General features: G+C 42.3%; 1 protein-coding gene across 4 annotated transcripts in view; it reads right to left on the bottom strand.

Moving 5' to 3' along the window:
- The window catches only part of PCDH9 (protocadherin 9), a 963,669-nt gene that overhangs the window by 579,454 nt on the left and 363,212 nt on the right, over positions 1–21,003 (bottom strand). The window lies entirely within an intron of this gene.

The raw sequence follows: 21,003 nt of genomic DNA, 5'->3' as shown, positions 1-21,003 counted from the left end.
CACCCCGTTCGCCCTGCCCTATATCCGCCCCTGCACCCCACATCACAGTACTGGCTCATTTTTTCCATCTACTCATTAAAGAATAAACCCTAAATTTGACCACCAAGCCGATATTACAAATATGATTTAAAATTCCTGTGGAACAACATATCTAAAGAAATAAACTGTCACATACATAAACTATTTTCATCCCAGATTCTCAATACATTTCACAATCAATTAATTATGCCATATAACATCCTTATGAAATACATTTTAATTTAGCCAATCCTGGACAAAGAAAAATCTGGAGTTACTTCTTTCCTAGCAATAATAAGATCTGGATTTTTCTCTCCACTCAAGCTCATGTGAAGAAATAAGTATTACCCACAAAATCTAATACTATATATATATATATATATATGTGTGTTAGTCTCTGAAGTGCCTCAGGACTACTCATTGTTTTCAAAGATCAAGATTAGTCTGTCAGGGTGCATCTACACTGCACAGTAACTTGAAATAAGATATATAATTTGAACTATGCAAATTGAATATCTTATTTCAATGCTATTTCAAAATAGCTTATTTAGTCATTTGGCACTGTCTACACAGCACCACATTTCAAATAAAACGCTATTCTGAAACGTCCCTTACTCCTTGTAGAATGAGGTTTACAGGGATGTTGGAATAGCGAGCCCCAAATAACGGGCTGGTTGTGAAGACACGGGATAGCTATTTTGGGGTACTCCAGTATCCTGAAATAGTGCTGCAATGTAGACATACCCTCAGTGAGTTGTGTAAGATCATACAGGAAGTCAGTAATGGTCTCAGCTCTCTGTCCCTGCTTTCACACTTATGAACTTTGGGGATAGGATTAAAGAAAAATAAAGTTCCCCATAGCTACAATGTAATAATTTAAAGCCAAATTCTAGGGACTTCTATCCTGTGGATATCCCTTTGTTAGCATTAAAGAGCATGAGGAGTAAGTCTGTCTTGAATTTGACCAAAGTATTCATTTCTGGAAAAGAATATTAAACTAAACAAGTTGTTCAGTTTTCTGTACTGTGGAGGTGAAAGTAATTTGGAGGCAGAGTGTGCCCTTAGTAATGACGTAAACTATCGAGGAACAGTGATCACTTCTCTCTCAGGACAAATCAAATCTGTTTTGATAAAGCCCTGAAGTCTATGGCTACGTCTAGACTGCAAGGCTCTTTTGAAAAAGAGCATCTAGACTACAACCAGTACTTTCAAAAAAGCAAGCCGCTTTTTCAAAAGAGAGCACCCAGGCAGTCTGGATGCTCTCTTTTGAAAAAACACAGTTTGTATTACAGAGCACTTTTTTGAAAGAGCACTTCCGAAAAAAGGCGCTATTCCTCGTAAAAAATGAGGTTTTCTGCAGTCGAAAAAACTGCTGCGTTCTTTCGATTTACTTTCGAAAGAACGCAGCAGCAGTCTAGATGCAGGTAAAGATTATTTGAAAAAAGGCCACTTTTTTTTGAAAAATCCCTGTAGTCTAGACACACCCTGAGATTTAATTTGTATTAAGGATCATTGATGATAACTTTCCATGGAATTTTGTTTTTATTTTATGTGGAAAGTGATTAAGAGGCAGATTTGGCATTGGCATTAAACAACATGTTTTCAAGGATGGCTAAAGTGCTAGGTGTCCATGCTAAGTTCAGTTCCCTGTTCCACCTTCTACCCCTTTGACTTTTTGCCACTGTCATACCCTTTCTATACCTCATTTCCCCATCTATGAAATGGGGAGAATAATGTTCATCCGGCCTTTGAGGCAGGGAAGCACTAAAATTGTTAGGCAGTCAGATAGCAAGGGGTCATACAAGTACCCAAGACACAGATTACATTCAGCCATCTTATGATCTTTAACAATGAGAGAACTTTGATGTCAGATCTCATGGGAAAGATGGTGAATATGAGACAGAAACAGTTCTGAAAATCTTGTCATAGGATGTGTTCAAATGGGATATTAACTACCCTCAGGCCAAGTGTCTGGGCTGTGCGCAGAATCTTTGAGATTGAAAGTTGCTGAATCTTGAGGCTTTTAATTTTAGGTTTTATTTATTTATTGTTAATTAAGCACAGCATGTTGTGAATATGCTTCTCATTTCACAGTTCATTCTAATCTTAAAAGCTGTAACTTGTATCTTTTTTTTAACCTCAATCTAATCCTATAATCCCACTTGCCTGTCATTTTCCATAGTTAAAAGCCACTCAGAGAGACCTCATTATGGTAAATGAGGGAATGAGTGGGCAGCAAAGTTACACAGTGCCAATTTGGCCTCCCATGAATGAGAAGCTCAGCTAAATCCAGGTTGGGGGGAACCTAACACTTTCAGAAGCAGAAGCACATTCAGCAAGGTGCTATAGAAATTAATTGTTCAACAGGACTGGGTTACTGACCTCATTAAAAATCCCAGTTGCAAGCAGCTGCCTGGATTTTTCCTGATACATGTCTGCTGCCCTCTGATAGCACATCCCTTGTTGGTAAATTTAACACCGTTTTTTTGGAACTGCAGCAGAATGCTTTTGAGGCACTTTCCAGGGCCTTGTAGTGATTGTCATTCCCTCCTCTCCATATAGACATGTACTCCTCCAGATTACTTCAACCACTCCACAACACAATGCTTATACAGGCAGTCCCCGACTTACGCGGATCCGACTTATGTCGGATCCGCACCTACTAACGGGGCTTTTCTCGCCCCGGAGCTCACGGGCGGCACGTCGCCACCCGTGTCCTCCGGGGCGAGAAAAGCTTCTCCCGGTCTCCCTGGTCTGCTGGGAGGGGGGTCCAGCAAAGCCGCTGGACCCCCCCAGCAGATCAGGGGGACAGGAGCAAAGCCGCCCAGGCGGCGGAGGTCCCACCGCCTGGGCGGCTTTGCTCCTGGGCAAATGAGGAAAGCCGCCCAGGCGGCGGCTTTGCTCGGGTGTCCCTGGTCTGCTGGGGGGGTCCAGCGGCTTTGCTGGACCCCCCCCCAGCAGACCAGGGAGACAGGAGCAAAGCCACACGGGCGGCGGCGTCCCTCCGCCTGTGCGGCTTTGCTCAGGTCTCCCTGGTGTGCTGGGGGAGAGGGGGCGCAGCTAGTGTGCTCCCCCTCCCCCAGCAGACCAGGCTTTTGTTGCGGGATGCCTCGGGTAGAGCAGCTGGGGTGCTGCCGGGTTGGTCCTTTGGGAACCTACCGGGCAGCGCCCCAGCTGTTCTGTCCCAGGCTCCAGATTCAGCAGCTGTTGAAACTGATCAGGCTGATTCCAGGAAGCTGGGGGAAGAGCAACTCTGCCTCCGGCTTCCTGTAGTCAGCCCCTGGTCAGTTTCAGTGGCAGCAGCTGAATCTGGAGCCATTTCCGACTTACATACAAATTCAACTTAAGAACAAACCTATAGTCCCTATCTTGTACATAACCCGGGGACTGTCTGTATACATATGCTTTGTCTTAAAATTCTGTCACTCCCGCACCACATTCAGATAGTGGATTATGCCCACCAAGAGCATAAATCAGGGCATTCTAACTCTAGGTCTGACCAGCTTCAATATCAGTAGAGGGATGATGATATTTTATTGCCTAAAACACTACTTTCATTCACCCTTTAATTACCTACTCGAGCTATGGATCTTAGTGAACCAAAACATCTGTTCATGTATTTACAAGTGTAGTCTTGGCATTAGAAAAAGGCAACCTTCAATTTTGGAAATGGAGTACTGAACCTTTAGTTTCTACCGATTTGAATGCTGCCATGTTGCTGGAGAGCAAATGTTATTTCTATCTGATGTTTGTTCACTTAGGGTACGTCTACACAGTAGGGCTAAAGTCAAATTAAGCTACACAACTTGAGCTATGTCAATTGTGTAGCTTAAGTCTAAATGGCTTAATTCAGCTTTTGGCGCTGTCTACAGAGTAGGAAGTCAAAGGAAGAACACGCTCCCTTCAACTTCCCTTACTCCTTGTGAAATGAGGGTTACCATAAGTCAGAGTAAGAAGTCCTCCAGTCTGACATTATTTTGAAATAAAGGCTTCTAGTGTAGATATGTTATTTCAGAATAATGTCCATCATTCAGAAATAATGCTGCTGTGTAGACATACCCTTAAAGAGTCGCTCAGATCTAGAATGACCCTGGAGGGCTACAAAGAAAATACCTGCAACTGACCAAAAGATGATGCCACATTGTAATAGGGCAAGCTTGTCTGTAGCACCATGATCCCTCAGGTTGTGACATGAAAAGTACACCCATATCAGTTTCTCTGATTTCAAATTATCCAGAATATCTTTCCTAGTATAAATGTAGCTCTTGAGAGGGTTTATATATTAGAGAAGTCTTAAGCACACAAATTGCAACAAAAGTCTCACAACCACAGTCCAGATTTCCCCCAATATAGCCCAAAAAAGACATGTAAATTACTGATCCCGCAGCCCCCACCATATTCCTGCTTAGTCCTCTTCTGTCTTTGACCAGGACAGGCACATGAGGCCTTCCAACTGGAGATAATCTGGCTCTGTCCAGTGGGAAGCATGCATAGCCTTTCCTGGAAGCACCTCTCACTCCCACCGGCCCTCTCACTGTTCTTCAGCCTCAGGGATAAAGAGGGCAACTACCACAGAGCCCAGTGACTGAAAAGGGCCAGAGTCCCCAGCTACCACCACTGCTGCAGTAGGAGCAGCAATGGCCAAGAGCCCCAAGCCATTTAAATTACCACCTGAGCAATGGGCGGTGAGTTCCGGGCAGCTCTGAGGTCTGTCTGGGATAGGCCTGGGTAAAATATGGCCCACGGGCCAGATCTGGCCTACCAAGCCACCGAATCCAGCCCATAGCCACTGTGGGGAGCCTCAGGCAGGCTCCCCAATTACATCGCTCTACCCGCATACTGCTCAGAAACACAGCTGTAGGGCATTATTTCTTTAAAAACTCTTGAGTCCAGAGGGGAAGGGGAAAGCTTCAAGTGCTGCTCCCGCCCCAGCACAATCCCATTTCAAGTTTCAAGCCAGAAACTGGCCAATGGGAGCTGCTTGTTTGAATAACAGGCAGCCATGAAGCACCATACCCCCTCCCATCTGGGGCTCATAGTTATTCACAAAGCACATGGCTGCAGCCTGTGTGGGGGTAGGGCAGGCTCCTTGCCTGCCTGAGAAAATGAAGAGCTGCTGGCTCGTAAGTTTCCTGGCCAGAGCCTGCCTCTGGCTTTGAAGTCCCTCCCTTCCCCAACCTTCTGCCCCCCATTCCTTCCCCATCCCATACTCCAGTCCTCTGCCCCAAATCACAATCCCCTACCGTATATGCCGGCGTACAAGACGACCTCTGAAGTTAAAAAACATCCCCCAAAAATCGGGGGTCGTCTTGTACGCCGGATGCCCCGCCGCCGGAGTCCCTCAGCGGCTTTGAAAGCCTCGGGGAAGCCGGCGGCGGGGCATCCCAGGCGCGCATGGGCTGCCCCCCCGCCGGAGCCCCTCCGCGGCTTTGAAAGCCTCGGGGGAAGCCGGCGGGGGGGCATCCCAGGCGCGCATGGGCTGCCCCCCTGCCGGAGCCCCTCCGTGGCTTTGAAAGCCTCGGGGGAAGCCGGCGGGGGGGCATCCCAGGCGCGCATGGGCTGCCCCCCTGCCGGAGCCCCTCCGCGGCTTTGAAAGCCTCGGGGGAAGCCGGCGGGGGGGCATCCCAGGCGCGCATGGGATGCCCCCCCGCCGGCTTCCCCCGAGGCTTTCAAAGCCGCGGAGGGGCTCCGGCAGGGGGGCAGCCCATGCGCGCCTGGGATGCCCCCCCGCCGGCTTCCCCCGAGGCTTTCAAAGCCGCGGAGGGGCTCCGGCGGGGGGGGGGGGGCAGCCCATGCGCGCCTGGGATGCCCCGCCGCCGGCTTCCCCCGAGGCTTTCAAAGCCGCGGAGGGGCTCCGGCGGGGGGGGGCAGCCCATGCGCGCCTGGGATGCCCCGCCGCCGGCTTCCCCCGAGGCTTTCAAAGCCGCGGAGGGGCTCCGGCGGGGGGGGGGGGCAGCCCAGGCGCTCCTGGCGGCTTTGCTCCCGGTGCCTCTGGTCTGCTCGTGACCATCTCCAGCAGACCAGGGACACCGGGAGCAAAGGAGGCGGAGGGGCGCTGGGGTATAAGATGAAACCCTATCTTTTAATTAAAAAGATAGGGGGTCGTCTTATACACCCAGTCGCCCTATACGCCGGAAAATACGGTACTTTCCTAGCCTCCAACCCAAACCCCTGTACCCCAATCCCCTGTATCCCCTTCTGTACCCCAATTCCCTGCCCTAGATCACAACCCAACCCCCTGCACCTCAATCCAGTGCCCCAGGTCACAACCACCTCCTTCACCCAAACTCTCTCCCAGACCCCACACTCCTTCCTGCACTCCAATCCCTTACCTCAAGCTCCTTCTGCAGCTAACTTCCATCCCAGAACCCACACCTCATCCACACCATGATTTTTAATATCACGAAAGAGTGTGGCCCTCGACCACTTTCCAAAATTCGTGGAGTGTGGCCCTCAACCACTTTCCAAAATCCAGGTGGCACTTAAGGCTGTCTGCCCCCAGACCTCTTCCTTCCATTTGATGCCCCACCCCTTCTGGGAGCACAGAGTTCCTCTCCACACACACACTTTGTCCTATGTGCTGCCCTGTCCTCTTAATTGGACACAGAGGACCTGGATTTTCTTCATTTACTGGGACAAGCCACCCTGAGACACGCCTCTTGTTGGACACAGGCTGGCCATAGTGATCTATGACTATGTGCGATCTCAGGAGACCTGGCTAACTCATATATAAAATGAAGCCACATACACTGAAACTCTCAGGTAAAAAAATGTAGTAGACAATCATTCCAATGCTTCCTCCTGACTACAGAGATCTGTGCAATCTTTTGTTCTGATAGTCTCCTTGAAACTGGCTCTAGCTAGTGGAAAAATTGTTCCTTCCCCTGTGACCACTATCCTTGCTGAAACCATGAAAGGATTGACAAAGAGGGAGAGGGTTGAAAGCAGGAAAAATAATTGTGACAGGATCTTGGCCTTGAATATGAAACATAAGAATGGCCATACTGGATAAGACCAGTGGTCCATCCAGTTCAGTATCCTGTCTTCTAACAGTGACCAATATCAGGCCCTTCAGAGGGAATGAACAGAAGAGGTACTCATTAAGTGATCCATCCCCTGTTCCCATTGCCAAGTTGTGACAGAGGAGGGGAGCACTTCAGAGCATGGTTTTGCAACCCTGCCCATCCTGGCTAATAGCCATTGATGGATCTACTTTTTTTGTTAGCCTGGTTTGAAGCTTGACCATCATAACATCCTCTGATAAAGAACTCCACTGTGTGTAGTGTGAAGAAATGCTCCTCCCCCCATTCCTGCTTTAAACCTCCTGCCTGTTAACTTCACTCTTACAAGAGGTAAGAAGAACCAGGTGTCTTACTGCTTTCTGCATGAACTACAGAATTCATCTGATTTGACTTGGCTTTCCCATGTTCAGTTTCTCTTTCTTTCACACACCAGAAACAATCAACCATCAAAAATATGTGCCCATCAAATTTTGTCCTGCAGGCTGGAAAGGAAAAAAGTATGAGATACATTATTAGTGTTATATATAATTACATGTTTGGAAAGTATTCAGATAATATTGCGATGTAGGCATCTATACTAGATAAGGGCTGGCAAGTGGATGGATGGGGTAGAAGTTGGTGATCTCTATATAATGACAGCAGTCTACATTTTAATAGGCAGTAACAAACGATGTGCCAGGATTGAATGGGTAGGGGACTGAAGCTACTCTTCTTGCAGAGATTTCTCCTGTTTGGACTCCTATTGGAGGGTTGCAAAGCATACACTGTTACTACCAATGCACCAACTGTTCTGTGAATAGCTAGAGGACAGTCTCACATTGTCTTTCACAAGACCTAAAATTAATTTTAAAACAACACCTGTGCACAATATTGATAACAAAATGGTAGATTACCGGTATTAATATATTTAATGTTTATGTTTATCAAGCATCCTGTCATTTAGATGCTATTCTGTAGATTTTTAGAATAAGCCAAGCAAATCTAGGCTAGGCAATTCACCTTGCTGATTACCTTTCCTCTGCTTGTATTTGATGAGATATATTGCCTCCAGAAGCTTTATCAGTAACTGTGACATCCTCCAGGCATAATCAAGCACAGAAAACCATAAACTACAGTAACACTGACCAAGTAAAAACTGCACTGAGGTTTACCAAAGTCTTGATTACTGAGAAACTGAACTCCTTCAGCCAGAGCCATAGTTATAGAACTTATCGAGTCTAGTTAAACTAAACAGGTATCTACCTTCACTCTTCATTTTTATGTTTTCTTGGTCAACTAGAAGAACATATGTATATCAGAAGGTATCTGTCTGTTCCAACCTCCCATTCATTTGTCCCAGTCCTCAAGGTCACAGGGGAGCCTCAGTAGGAAAGTATGTGTGCTGATTGATGCTGTGATGCCTATATCTACTGGTGCTGCTAAATTAGCTCTCTCCCGCTCCATTCCCTCAAAGCAATAAAAGGATAGAACTTAAAAAAAATCCTTTGTGAATCCAGTTAACAAGATTCATGAAAAGGTCTCTTCACCCATTGCCTTGCTAATCCCTGGTCAGCTGCTGAGTCCTAGCAATGAATTTTTTTCCCTAAAATTGTTATTGAGATAATACTGGCTTAAAAATCAAAATGATAAAAGTGAAGCTTGGGGACACTACATAAGGAGGCAGCAGCCAATAATTTAATTTCAGGAAAGAAAGTTTTAAAAGTAAAGCACCCATAAACACTTCCATTTCAGTATTTCTAGTTGCTTATCTAAAATGTTCATTAGAAGATATACAAACTGAGACACTAAAATGCATTAATATATGGACTCTTCAGCTACACAGGAAAGTTATGTACATTTGAACTGTATCACTCTGTAGATCAGATATACTAGATTAAAATGTGTGCTTCTTTTAACAAACATTTCCTGTTCATCTTCTATAAACTAAATAAACAGATACAAATGCCAATCCCTCTCCCCAAAAAACCACACAGATTATATCTACAGCATCCAGAGGCACTATTTTAATTTCACAGAGGAGAGGCCTGATAGTTTATGATTACAGCAGGCACCAGTGGGTTGTGGATTATCAGAAAAATTTCCAATATAAGATCTTAGACTACAAACACACACCACTCTGGAAAAGCAAATTAGCTTCTACCCCAGTCATATATGCTGAGTACTCATGAGTATGTATCAAAGGACTTGATCTCACAGTACACTCTACACTAACACTTAAGAAACTTTACTGTTTTTCCCTCGGAAAACACGCCAATTCTTCTTCCCCTTCCAAGTGAATTTGATCTTTCAAATGTGTGAGACTATATATTGTAGCTGTGCTTGAGAGAGTGTGAAAGGGTGTGAAAGTTTGAGGTATCTGTTCAGGTTATAAAGGAGTGCATATTTTCAAACCATTTGATGGTAGGACAAATTAATCATCCAGTTTATACTGAAGTGTCTTGAGAAGTGTAAGACATATATTTCTGGAGTGCAAGAATGGGCCTGGGAAAATTTGTGGGCATCTCTCTGTATACAGTTCATGAGTGGCTGTGAGAGTAACATGTAACTTTGCTGGGTGTACCTGTGCATGCTAATGGCTGAGTGAACAGAGCCTGGAGGAGGTTGCTGTTTACTAGCATAGCAGTGTATCAGACAGCTTGTGGCAGGTTTAAAGGGGGCCCAGTAATTTCACCTGTAACAGTTATTGCGAGAGAAGGGTTTTCTCTCGAAATAACGTTGCTACATGGGGCATTTTATTTCGCAATACTGCGATTTCAAAATGGTGTTGGACACAATTATACTAATTAAGCGCAGGATATTTAAATCCCGCGCTTCATTAGAAATTTCGGTACACTACATTTGCATGCCTAACTCGAGATAGGGAGCAAATGTAGACATACCCTCTGTGTACAAGGGGGGTAAAAGAGGGCATGCAAAAGGTTAATCAACTCCCTATGGCTGATCAATAACCTCAACATTTTGGAAAAAATTCAAACTTTTCCAAATGCTACTACCTTACTCTCAACTTACCCTGAACTTTACAATCAGCCCCTGTTCTCACTGAGCGAAACCATAGGCTCGGTACAGAAAAAGGAGGATCTACTGATGTCACACATCTCACTTTCCTAAAAGAGCTAGTGGAAGGATTTCTTCCCTATCTCTACCCACATAATTTCCACTCTCCTCCCCACAAGCCACCCCCCACTTCCCAGAGGCCATTCAAACCAAAGTTCAGTTTATCTTTCAGGACTCTTATTTCTCTTTTTACCCAACCACTGTCAAAAATTAAACAGCTCATACCAAGCTTATCCATCAAATAACTTTCTTGCATAACTGAGCAGTAAATCTTTAACACCTTATCCTTGCTAATGAAGAAACTGCACAAAGTTTTGATTTTATTCATGCATGCATAATCCACAAAGATATTCTTTTAGCAATTCATAGCATAAGGATATTGTTTTCCCATGGATCAGTAATATACCCATAGGCATAGTTAAACAAAAGCTAGTATATGATTGTATCTTAATGTTGTTACATCAGATCCTAAAACTATGTTCTTTATATTGGAACATCAACTTTTAGTAGCATGACAAACCATCACACTTTGTTTACTGAACAAATGTTCTATAAATGCAGTACAAGCAACCCTTTAAAACATTTTTAGTTCTCCATCTGGAAGATATATAGAAATGTGTTCACTCTCCATATCTAGGGAGAGACAGTGAACTCTTAAATCACTGTGATTGCTAGGTGATACTGACACAAATTGTCCTATTTGAATAATTCAAGTTAGCTGATTTAGTTATATAAATGGGATATCAAATGCTAAAGTAGCACTGACCATGAATAGTTTTTGAAAACTATCCAAACAATTATAAGTCATCAACAGATTTGTAGAAACATGTTCAACTCTCTGACAATTCAAGTTCAGAAAGAAGGGCTAATCTAAAGGACAAATTGTTTACAACAAATGGGTTCAACTAGTTGTGATATTGAGCAAAATTGCTTTCCACTAAAAATGAATTTCACAGACATCATTAGACTTGTATGAAACCTGAAAGATAAACCTGAGGTTATGTAGCCACATCTAATATTTATGAGGGATATCTAACAGTTTCCAGTAGGATAATAGGAATTATCCCACAAGTCATGAGTGAAAATAAACACAATGTCACCAGAAGGCAATACATGTCTCTCCACACATAGTACAGGATACATAATAGAAGAACAAATAAAAATGATAGAAACAGTCCTCCTATAAAGCAGAGGAAGAATACCCATTATTCTTATTTTCTTATTGGGAAAGAGTCCCTGGAGCGTAACTTCATCTTTCCTATCTGATGTCTTTTTATAAGTAAACAAAGACATCTTTGAAATGTTTTCTCTCTTTCTCTTTTTCTCTCTCTCTTTATTTATTTATTTAAGTTTGTCTCTGTCTGTCTTTGGATATGTCTTCACTTGATTCCTCTCTCGAGAGAGGAATGCAAATGCAGACACCCAAAATTGCAAATGAAGTGGGGATTTACATATCCCGTGCCTCATTTGCATAATCGCTTTATGGTGCTATTGTGGAATAGTGCTATTTCGAGAGAAAAAATCGGGTTATTTCGAGATAAAACCCTTCCCTCAAAATATCCCTTACTCCTCATGAGTTATTTCAAGGGAAGGGTTTTATCTAGAAATAACCCTGTTTTTTCTCTCAAAATAGCGCTATTCGCAATATGCAATTGAGGCATGGGATTATGCAATTAAGGCATGGAATATGTAAATCCCCGCTTCATTTGCAATTTCAGGTCTCTGCATTTGCATTCCTCTCGAGAGAGAGGAATCAAGTGTAGATATACCCTTTGAGTCCAGAATTTGTGTGTGTCTGAGAGTCAGGGAGGCCGTTTGTTCAAAAAACACTTGTTCAAACCTTTGTTCAAAAAATAGTAAGGGTGTGTCTACACAGCAGGACTTAACTCGAAATAAGCTATGCAAATTGAGCTATGTCAATTGCGTAGCTTATTTCAACATAGCTTATTTCGAAATTGGAAGCATCTACTCAGCACTTATTTTGAAACAGAGCACTCTTCTTCCAACTTCCCTTGCTCCTTGTACAATGAGGGTTACAGGAGTCAGATTAAGAAGACCTCCAGCTTAACAGTATTTCAACATTATTTTGAAATAACTTCCTACTGTGTAGATGCAGACTACGTTATTTCAAAATAACATTAGTTATTTCAAAATAATATAGCTGTGTAGATGTACCCTAAGAGCTATTGGTTGGCTGTTCCCCCTTTTCATAACTTAAAGCAAGGTCAGGATTTAGTTGTGCCAGGACAATGGGATGTGTGTGGAATGGGATTGTTTCTCATCAAACACAAAGGGAGGAATATGATAGCAGGGACTGTTATACTCATGAATGACCACAGAGGGTTACAAGCAAAGGGGCCAGTTATACCTCAGAAAGACCACACGTGAGCAACTGCTGGCCCTTCCATCCTAGCCACCACCAGGCACTGCCTCCAGCTGGGCCAAGTGGCCCCCGCCATTCTGGGCTGGCCCAGGGAAGCAGCTGGTGGCTACCCCCCTTCCTTATGGCCCCTCCTCATCCTCAACCCTGACGCCCAACCCCCCAAACACACACTTCCAGGTTCTTGTCCTGAGCCTCCCACATCCCCAAGCCCCTGCCCTGATTCCTGCACCCCACCACACCTTCATACCCATTCCCTGAAGGATCTGAGCAATGTGGGATACAAAATAGGATGAAGAAACTGGCTAGGGAGTAAAAATTGACATGACCTTAAAATCAGGGAGACGTGTAAGGATATGTCATAAAGCCATGCCAACAGGCCACCCTTCTGTCAGAGGCAGTGGCATGAGCAGTGTGCCCGGCTTAGCCTCTCAGGTAGCCCAAACACTCTGCAGCAGGCTCACTTGTTTACACCTACTGGGAGCCAGTTTATTACTAGACCTAGCTCAAATAGTCTGTAAAGCAAGCCGCAAAGCACAGCCATATCATCTCCAGCACATTCAGTCCTTAAACTGTCCCAGTAGCCTCTTTTGCTGCAAGCCCTTTCATACCATAAGAGTGTCTTTCATCATATCTAGGTTCCTTGTCAGTCCTCTTCTATCCCAAGACAGCCACCCCAGCCCTTCGAGGTGGAGCAGAACCATGCTCTTCCTAGCAGGAATCTGCACAGCTTCTTTGATGGAAGTTCATCTTTACCAATGGAGATTCCTTCTCACTTCCTCACTCTCTCACCATTTCTTGGAACCAACTCTCTGGTATGGAGACATCAACTCACAAGCTGCTCTACTGCTCCACTTCCTTCAGCCTGCTCCAGCCCTCAGTTAAGGCTCTACAGCTTAGAGCCAGCAGGTAACTCCCTCCTGCTACTCCTCCCTTTAGCCTTGTTTCACTGACTTGTGGAGGCCAGTCAGAAAACCCCTCTTGCTTCTCTCCTTGCCTTCAGTCGCCCCCCCGGAAACACCTTCAGACTCTGGCCTTTTCCCCCAACTGACTCTGGCAGCCCTGACTCGCTAGATTTCACTCTGTCACTGGATCTCCAAGATCCTTTATAGCTCTAAGCACTACCCTGCTCTCTTCACTGTCAAAATGGGAGTACCTGCTCTGGCACAGGCGAGCTAGATCTTCTTCACTGAACAGGGGTCAGCCACACTCTGATAGAGTGTGTGTGATTTCATTGGAATAGCAATGGAGACATCTGATTTTGGGACACTTGGAGCAACTCACTGCATTGTACTATCAGCTATTTTAACTATGAATCAATGGAGAAGAGGGATGTTGGATGCAGTGAAACCGATATTCAATCAGTAATAAAAAAAGCTATCCATAAAATATTTGATTCACAATAACATTTCAGCTTTAGGTACTATCCACTGAATCATGTAAAATTATACAGGAAACTTTTAAAGAGCAAGTTGTTTCCAGATATTTCTGATATTCTTGCTCCTGTTTGGGCTGGAAACTTCATTAATACTTCTGCTTCTAGGAAGCACTGAGAGGAATACAATTAATTTATTTTGTTCTCCTCAAACCTCAACAATTATTTAGTTTGTGATTGGGCAGGAGGGGAGGGAGATTGGGCCAGGTTTTTCTCCTCTCCCTCACCCTGAACTGATTCATTCATCCCTAATAATGAGACCAACAGTTAGGAAAATATACAGAAATAGTTAACTAACCAATACTAATGAGCTCATCCTATCCCCAGAGTGTCCTTCTCTGCCATTGCATTATGAGGTATGTATAACCAAAAGGCAAATATACTCTGGCCCTCCACAAGGGTGATAATGTTCCACACCCTTCCCCACACTAAGAAAAAGTTTAAACAAAATCAAACGGGTCTAACAAAAGATAAAATATTCAAAATGTCACCATTTCAGTCTCTTGCCTTTTTGCTCATAGCTTTATTTCTACATTGTCCATTTAAACTGTAAGCAGTTTGGCCCAGGGATATAACTTCAAATGTGTCAGAAAAGCATTTAGCGCACAGTTCATTCTGTGCAAAAGAATTCAATACATAATTATAACAACAACAACAACTGGTGTACTCTGACCACTCAGGTTTACTGCATCAGAAGGGAAGCTCTCTCTGACAAGCAGATGGGTGCTCTCTCTTTATCTAATTTCCCACCCAATCTCTCAACACATTTCTTAAGCAAATTCCTTCCTTGCTCTTATTTTTTTTAACTCTTCCTCCCAGCCTGTCTCCAAAACCATCAGATCTCAGGCACTTCGATAAATTATTCATGGCCATGCTTCTTTACATCTTGCTCAAATGTGGGACTTCCTGGCATGCTTCCCCATTAATATCCATGGACATGCACACAACCTACAGAAAACGATGAAGATTTGTACGTTAAATCTATAAGCAAATCCCTTGGCCTGCTTTAATCAGGGGAGTATACAGCTCCAGTGGCCTCACACGTTTTTTACGGGGCAGCATGTTTTCTTTCCCTTATTCTCACTTTCACTCACTCTTCTTTCATGTATAATTTACATTTTGATTCTATACATTTTGATTCTCACTTTTTCTGTTCTCCACTCTGCATATTTATTATAGCTCAGGATGGCTTCAGTGCAAGACATTGGAGCTGTCACTTGTTTTAAATCCTCCTCTGCTTCAGCCGCTCCCCCTCCCACTGCATACTCCATTCTCTTCACGAACAGCTGCATCACAACTGTCAGTGTGAATGGCGAAGATGTCCTTTACTGATAAGACTGTGCCTGTGGCACAGAGTTCCTTCGAACAGCTAATTAGCAGGAGGTAGGCCACCGCAAGGTTTGGTGCTGTCCATCAAGTTTGCTGCCAATGTCGACACCGTCAAGTATCCTGTCATGTGTGGCTCCTCATTTGAAAAAACTGGCACACCCTCTTTTTTTGTGCTGAAAAGAAGGGGGAACACAGGATTAAAAAAAAAAAAAACCACTGAGCAAAGTGGATGCTTGTTCTCTACCACAGTGCTCAGTGAAAAAAGGGAATTTCACACCTCCCACAAATACATTCATTATCTGAATGCTTTATAGCTTCTGGTTAGTGGTGAAATCCCTACACTATCTCAGAGCTAAGAGGACATTTAAACTTATCTATATTAATAAAAATATGAGAGGTACGGGTGTTATAGTTGGTGTGACTTTATTTGTTGCAGTGGTTTGTAATTGCTGCAGAATGTTCACTAAATGTCTTCCTCCCCAAACTATATCTCTCAACAATAAATAATCCTTGCCCGAGTGTACCATCTCCTATGCTGTTTTCTAAAGCAAAGTTAACTCTACATACAACTGAGCACTGTGAGGAACTCACAATTAGAAGAAGCTGAAGCCAAATTCTAGCTAGACTAGTAAAGGCTGGATTTCAGAAGCTTTTTCATGAAGCAAGAGGGGAAATAATATAAGATAAATTGATAATTATGTCACTCAAGACCTACAAGTCTTCAAAACAGCTTTGGGAGCTGCCATATTTACTTTCACCAAGTTTTACTCCTTTGAACTCCAACTGACGTTGAGCTCAATTGCAGTATTTTAGATCCTGCTTTGGGCTCAGAGGGGGTGGCTTATGTCACAGAAGCACAATCCCACAAGATCCAAGAACCACTTTGCTGACTTTAAAGATTGTCACTGCATCCCTCTATCACTGACCAGCTCTGTCTGTAGGCCCAGCCTTTGGGCAAGGCAAGTGAGGTGGTTGCCTTGGGCCCCACGCATTCAGGGCCCTGAATTGCCCAATTCTCGGCCCTGCCCACCTAGCCGCTCACTCGCTGCCCTAACTGGGAGCCACATGGCCGTACGGCTCAGTTAAACACATTGTGCTGCCTTTGGCCAGTGAACTCTTTGGCCAGGCCTGTCTGTCTGCCCCAGGAGAACTAGGAGTGAATCCATGACTCCTCCCTCTCCAAATTTTGGGCATAAAATGGCATTCACAGGAGCACTAGCACTGAAGATTTGTATTTGCTGAATGCTGGGAAAGATCCTAGCACTTGGCATGCAAAAGAGGGGAAATTCCGTTGTACCCACTCTCTTGCATACTGGGGCAGAGGTGGAGGATGTATGTCCCACACAATGTAAGTAGTATAAGGACCTTGGAGACGCGATCCAGTACCTGCTGAAGTCAACAGGAACATTCCCTGTGACTTCAATAAGTGTTGGATGAGACCTTTCATTAGAATCTTTCCTTTAGTGCCGTGTTTCTCAACCTTTTGATGTCAAGGACCAGCTTGCTTCCTTCCAAAATGTCTCAGAGGGGGAACTGTGTTAGTCTGTAACTTTAAAAACAATGAGCAGTCCCATGGCACCTTAAAACAGATGAGCAGAGGAGGTAGGTTTTGCCCACTAAAGCTCATAATACTATATATAGTGTTTTGTTAGTCTCTAAGGTGCCACAGTTCTAAGGTGCCACGAGGTGACTACTCGTTCTTAAACTGTGTCCGTCAGACCTCAGGGATCAGCATTGACACACACGCTGGTCATTAAGAAACACTGTTCCATTGCACTCCAACCCAAATTGTCCCTTGCAGTCATTTTCCAGCTTCACTCTTGTTTTTTGAACTATGATAGATTTTTATTTTTTTCTTAAAATATATATGAGAATGTGGAGACAGATCTCCAGTTTGACATTAGTAGCCACAGGGCCCCGTCACTGTGATGACAAGGCTTCTAATGAAATTCCGTCTCTTCTATTAGTAATTTTATTCCTCACTTTTCATTTGATACTTCCACTGTTACCTCAAGAAATAGAAAACTCTGTTACGATAACTCTCCACTATTTTCACATGAATGATTTGCCAATCATAATTCTAAGTTAGCTGCTTAAATGCCAATGTGAGACGTACGTATTATCGAAAGAAACTTATATTTTAGCAAAGCCAAAAATGCTGGGTTAAGCATGAGGAGGTAAATCAATAATGATCAGAGAAAGGCAAGCTTTATATGCCTATAGTAAGTATTGCAGTAGATATATGTACAACCACAATATTTTAATTCCACAGAGACACTAGGCAGTCATTGCCCAAATCAACTTTGGCTAGCAAAGAATGTATATGTATTGCTCTGATGAATACTATTTTTAAAGATATTATATCTAAGCTATGCAATTTTATTTATTCTGTTTTGCAATGTTTTTGGTACAGAATATAAAGACTTTTACCTCTACTGATCCACTCTGCTGGTTATTTCAGTATTCCCCTATCCACTTTGTGTATGTCTGTAGACATATATACAGTTCATATGTTAAAAAAAACTACTTGAATAGAAGCAATTAAGGTTGATGCTCTTTTTACTGAAAGATATTGGAATGTCATTATCATCCAGTTTCACAAAGGTTCAGGCAAGAGCTTAATTTTCTCAAATTCTCAGTACCAACAAAGTCTGTGTTAAAAACCCAGGTGAAACACAGAATATTTTCTCATTCTATCAAAATGTTACTCCTGATTTTGATTTAGACTTTCTCGGCACCATATCTGCAGATATCTTAATCAGCCATCTGCACCCATGAATTTCACACTTGATCTATCTGCCAAATTTCCCAGGGTAAAATCTAAAATTCACTTATTAAAACCCTTTCCACTAATCCCCCAAACTCAGAGTTTAGATTTCAATCTGACATTGATGCTGAGATTTCATCTTTACAAGGAAAAAAGTCTTATCGCAAAAATTCATACACAGCACACCAGATCACTTTGTAAAACTACTTCAGGTCACGCGTCAAAGACACTGACAGGGAACAGCTATTCATACTGAGCTCCAGCCTTGTGTGAAGTCAAATATCAGTGAGGCATCCTAGCGGTGATTCCAGAATTTGGCAACAGGTGGTTGCTGTATTAGATTAAATTCGTTACCATCTGAAGAATCAGGGACATTTACATGATGTGGGGATGAGAGGGCAAAATTACTGTGAATTTCATCTTTTATTTCAAAATGTATAACAAAAGTTTCTGGCTTGAAAACTCTTTTCTGTATCAAAGCTATACATTTATTTAGATGTATACCCAGGTTCTTCTTTCACTACTTATCACATCTACACTGACAAAATGGAAAGAATGTCAACTGTTACTTCTCTGAAATATTTTAACAACGCAAAACTACATCAACAGCATACAAATGAATGACTAATTATTTTTGTTTCTATTATATGATTGGATTCCATCAATGTAAAATAAAACCCAATATGACTAATCATTGAAGATAAAACATCTGTGTCTTAAGGGACTTAACTAAAGCTTGCGCTCATACAAATATAACATACTCATTAACTTCATTGGGCTTTGGATCAAGCCTTAATTGATGAGGAGCCAAATTCTGCTCAGTTACCCACCTGACCTTAACAAAATCAATGAAGACCAAATTTGTTCTGGTAGGTTAAAAGACACATTACTTTAAGACTCTAATTCATTTGTTTATTGAATTCCTTCTTTAGATCAATGACTGGTTTTCAAGGTAGAGACACAGATAAAACACATTGTTTCTACAATTTTAGAACATTCTTTAGACATACATACGTAGAGTATTCCAGGAAATGCACGTTGTAGCCAGAGAGGGTGATAAGAGAACTGGAACTTAGTTCTGTGAGCTAAGATCATAAGAGGAGAAGGGAAAGAGGAAGGATAAGTCCAAAGAGACAACATACAAGAAGCCTGGCATTCAAACCCTGTTTTCAAAATCCATGTGTTGTGAGGAGCTCTCTAGAAAATACAATGGAAAAAACAGAGCAAAAATTCACAAAACTGCATCTTTCCCCCCACCACGCTATTTTCTAGCCTATTATAGGACACAGTCAAATTCTGTGTGTTCCCAGAGCTTTGGCACACTACCCTGATTCTCCATCTGCTGGCATACTCAACCGGGTTTTTGAAAACAAGCATACTCTTAAGGTGTACACACTGATTTCTGTTTTTTTTTTTTCAATTTATGTGGTGTACTCAGCTACTACAAATACTAACAAAACATGTAGATGGTATTATGAGATTTTGTGTTTACAAGATGAAGTAGGTTGTTCCCAAGAAAGCTCATGAAACCATCTACATTGTTTTGTTAGTCTTTCAGGTGCTGCTAAACTATTCATTGTTTTTTAAATTTTTCCAGTTACAGACTAACTCAGCTACCCCCGGAGGCTTTTCAGCTACTACAGTGATGTGGTCCATTGCTAAGAATACCTAGCTAGATCAAAAATATACCTTTAAATCCCACAGAAGAATTTAAATTATTTCTGGAGTTCACATGATTACTTCTGAGTACTTTTCTTTCCATTCCTGTGAACATTCAGTACTTAATTTCTCACTTTTCTCTGTTTGGTCCTCTCTGATCCTGCAAACTTTTACACATGGCTGCTTAACCTCACACATGAGTAACTAGTTGCAAAACTAGATGCTATGATTTTAGGCTTTGTTTGTTAAATGAGAATTGTGTCTGTTTTTCCTTTCATATGTAAGAACTTAGTCCAGCAATAATTGATCACAGGAGTAATCCTCTCTCAGGTAAGTAACCTAATTGATTACAATGGAATTACTCCAGAGACTAAAGTTTACTCCTTCATTTACAGGTATTTACTTCTGAACAGGGATTCAAAAGTAGGTTTTTAAATCTGGTGATGCACTAGGCGTGATAATCATGGTGATTTATCAGATAAGTATGATAGCATTTAAAGGGATAATGACAGCTCCAAAATTCAGTTTGCTAAATAAGTTTTTACAAAATGTAAAATCAATAGAAATGTTTTCTTTAAAAAAATGAAAACTAGACAAACACAGTCACATGGAAACAATGCTTTTAAAACAATCCATCAATTTAACAAAAGCAAGCATTCATCCTAAATACCAAAGCTCTATGCTCATGCATAAGCACCTAACAGTAAAAATTGATGAGAAAGTGATTAAAAACAAAAGCAAAACTGTCTAGTCTGTAACAACTGGTACCTATGACTGGGCACCCTAACAATGCACAGAAAGAGCTATTCAGAAATACAGTTAGTCTCTCCATTTTTTTCGAAGAAAGAGAAATGCAAAACGTAAACAAGAAGCAATTTTTAAAAAGGATTTTTATCAAATGTTCTCAAGGGTTGTTAGTAAAATTAGTAAGGAAATTCATGCTTTTAAAAATATGAGCTTTAACCTGACAATGACTGCCCAGACCTATGTTATAAATACTTAAATTATATTACAGATCTGGCAGTCTCCTTTAGAAATCAGATTTGCTGTGTTCTCTGTACAAAGAGACAAATGTAAGGAGAAGAAAAAACCTGTAACAATCCATCAGTTAAGATAACAGCTCTTCTGTACTTCCATGAATGGCAAGGCAAGTTTCACTGCCCCTTGTGTTTTTCCATCTGGCATATTACATAGTGTTCCCATTAATTTAAAAAAAATTAAATAAAACTATTAGAGATTAATGTCTCAAATAAGAGTTTACTTTCTATACATTGCCCACTAGAACAAACAACAATGTGCAATTCTAATATCATCCCTTTGCATTGTTGGTTTCATGCAG

This window comes from Pelodiscus sinensis, chromosome 1 (assembly GCF_049634645.1).
Source record: "Pelodiscus sinensis isolate JC-2024 chromosome 1, ASM4963464v1, whole genome shotgun sequence".
NCBI classification, from domain to species: domain Eukaryota; kingdom Metazoa; phylum Chordata; order Testudines; family Trionychidae; genus Pelodiscus; species Pelodiscus sinensis.
Note: the sequence above shows the minus strand (reverse complement) of the source record. Positions and strands in the feature narration are given on the sequence as shown.